Source organism: Miniopterus schreibersii, assembly GCF_964146895.1.
Source record: "Miniopterus schreibersii genome assembly, chromosome: 2".
NCBI lineage: Eukaryota > Metazoa > Chordata > Mammalia > Chiroptera > Miniopteridae > Miniopterus > Miniopterus schreibersii.
In genome coordinates, this window is record NC_138102.1 from 51,855,337 (window position 1) to 51,858,926 (window position 3,590).

A 3,590-nucleotide genomic window follows, 5' to 3' on the forward strand; every position below is an offset into this window, starting at 1 on the left:
TTTGCTTTTTTTTATAATTCAGAAAAGTTACTTTTTTCCTAAAATATACTTGAATATACTTACTTTTCCCCCCACTCCCCCCCTGTTTCTGTATGAAAATATTAGTGATAAATCTAAATATCATGTCTCTTTGGCTCCATCTTCATTTTTTTCCATATTCTGGGTGCTTTAAAAAATAGGTTTACTGAGGTACTGTACTGATTACAATAAGCTGCACTTTTGTAAAGTGTATAATTTGAGAAACTTTGACATATGTATACACCAGTGGAATCTTAACCATAGTCAAAATAATAAACATATTTATTACTCATTAAAGTTTTCTCATGTTCCTTTGTCATCTTTCCCCTTCCCTTCCTCTCCTTTTCCTCCCTTCTTCATGCTCAGGCAACCACTGATCTGCTTTCTATAATGATAGGTTAGTTAGCATTTCCTATTATTGGAATCACATAACATGTACTTTTTTTTTTTTTGGCTTCTGAAACTCATCATAATCATTACAAGATTCATGTTTTTTATGTAGTATATCAATAGTTCAATTCTTTTTATTAATGAGTAATTTTTATTATATGAAAATAGCATAATTGGTTTATCTATTTACCTGCCCTCCAGGACTCATTACTGGCTCTGTTTTCTTTCCACCCACACTCTTAGGCATATATATTGATCACTGTCAAATCTGATGCCATGGCCCAGGCCACTCTCTCCTGTCCCAGGCCTACAATTCCCATTGTCTAAAAAGCAACTCTTCCAGAATATGTAACTGGCTAATCAACTTAACATGACCAGGGCTAGCATCTCATTGGATTACTGCCCAGCTTAAAACCTTCCAAAGTTTTCTCATTGTTAATGGGATAAAATCCAAACTCTTTACTTTTGTCTACAAAACTGTGTTATCTGGACCCTGTATATAGCCTTAGATTAATCACTGTCTGTCTTTTCTTCTAGATTTTAACCATCTTCAAATAAACTCTATTTCTGGATGAAGGTATTTGTCCTAGTGATGCTGTTGTAATTAGCTAGTTATTAACAATAGGAAAAGAGCAAAGGGAAGACAAGACATTCTTGGAATGTTCCCTGTAAAACCTCGGGTGAAGGGGACTGGACAAAGGGAAGATAGGCACATACCCAGTAAAGTTGGGGGGCTAGTGAAGGTGCCTGCTATCAGTCACACCTGGGAACAGAGGTCATTGGCCAGAATGGGCATAGCCACTGCAAGCCCTCAAAGACTTGGGATTCTTAAACCCCTAAACAAAGAAGTTTTCTTTTGTTCCTGCTTCCCTGCATTCGCCCACATGGCCCATGGCCATTGTGGACCCCACAACAGTGGACTAATGGACTGTAACTAGCCAGATGCTAAATTGGACCCAGCTGCAACATGGAAACTCCGGACACTGGGTTTGCTTCTAGCTTTACTGAAACCCCAGCTATACTCCTATGACTGGACGAAGGGAAATGGGACTTTGGAAACCTAGGAATTTACTTCCACACAAATAAAAATCACCCATTCTCCTGTGTGAGTCTCAAAAAATTCTTTTTCTCGGGATATGGAAAGAAGTCCACCCCCAGCAGCACCCAGGGGGGAAGAGGACCCCCCACTTCCTCCAGTATCACTAGTTGGCTTGTGTCCTTACTGTTTCCTTTGTCTCTGTTCCCCTTCCACTGGCTCTTCACAAGGCTGAGTCCTCATCACTCTGTTTTAGGCTCAAATATACCCTCCCCAAACACGGGGTTGGCAAAAGTAGGTTTACAGCTGTTCGTATGGAAAATAATACGATAATGAATAAATCATAATACAAGAATAAATTATTTTGCACGTCCAACTGTAAGCCTACTTTTGCCCCACCTTGTATCTTTTCTTCACCCTAGTCCTTTCAACGAAAATAGTATCCCCTTTGCTTTGTTATCAGCCTGTTTATTTCTTAATTGCACTTGCTACTGTAGCCTATGTTGCATTGTTTACTTCATTAAATGCTGTTTCCCTTCTCTAAGATGTCAGCTCCTGATGACAGGGACTATGCCTGGGCTGTTCAGTGTCACATCCCATATTTTGCATTCTGTCTACCACATGAGAGCACTTGATAAATATTTATGCATAACAATGTATGAATGAGTAAATATCACCACCACCCTCTCAATAATCCTAGACTGTTATTTTTCTCCTACCTGCATATCTAATTTGTTACGAGTATTCTGAGTCATAGATTCTCATTCCTTAACGCAATCTATTAATCTTTCCTTCTTCCTCTCCACTATTCTAATAAGCTGTGTGGCACTCATTAATATCCACATGCTCCCCGCACCTCAATTTCCTCTTCTGTCAAAGATGAACAAAAAGAACGCTGGCTTCGTGAGATAATAGCAAGCATTCCACGTGTGACGGTTATCACTAAATGTGACCACTTCCTTCTTTGTGTCCCCTCCACATCATCTTTCAAAGCATCTGCAGCATCTCCCCACATCATTTGCTCAACCTGCAATAAGACAGCAAATGATTCAAGGACAGGACTCTATCTTTGTATCTCATCATGAAGACATGCTCAATTAATGTTAGTTAGATGAGTGGATATGTTAATTAACAATGAAATTGCTACTTTAACTGGTCTGATACAGAGAGAAGAATTCCACCCTCCCCTCTTCAAAAGGACTGCTTAAATGTCTTTCTTATTTCAGGTGATCTCAATTACCTTGTCTGTCCAGAAATAAAACCCAAAGAATCCATCCTGTGGAAATACATTTAGCATGTTCTCACTTTGCAAATAACTCATGTGACTATTTAATCCATGGGACTCAAATGTACAGGGCTTCATACAGATGCTTGAGTAATGAATATATTTGATGAATGAAATGGAACTAATTGGGGCAAGTGCTATTTCGGTCTCTAATTTCCTCAAGTTCCTGCGTTGGTGGCTAGGGGATCTTGCACTTGTCCCTACCCAGGGTGAGTGTTGTAGGAGCACTTTGGGGCTTTTACTGGCTCCTCCCCTCAGGAGTAGCAGTTCCTAAATTGGTCAGACTCAGGCAAGAGCTGGATCATTTAACTAAAGATCAAAATCACTGTCCCTTAGTCGCAGAGTCTGAGGCTGAACTCTCTTTCATCTCCAAGACCCAAGTATAATGCAAAACTTAGGCCCAAGCTGCTAAAGTCATATTTGCTCCTGGTTCCCGCTCCATGTAGGTGGTAGGGTAAACTGAGGCAAAACAGTCATTCTCAGCATTTGCTTCACATTAGACTCTCCTGGGGCAGTTTAAGAATTCCAAAGCCCAGGCCCCACCCCAGTTTAACACACAGTCTCTGCAGGTGGAACACAGGTATTCATACTTTTTGAAAACCCTCAGGTGATTCTGATGTGCAGAGAAATTTGAGAAACACTTAGAAAAATTAAGAGGCCTGTGTCAAACCAGAAGTACCATTGAAACATAACAAATTACTTTGTCATTTAAAGTTCAGCAATTGCTAAACATTTGATGCCTTATCCATCTACCAACTTGGATGCAAAAAGAACACCTTCAGTTTCCTCTCCATTCACCTAGCTTCTCTAGGGACCAGGTGAGTCCCGATAGCACTGGTCTGCCTAATCTGGAAACAGTGA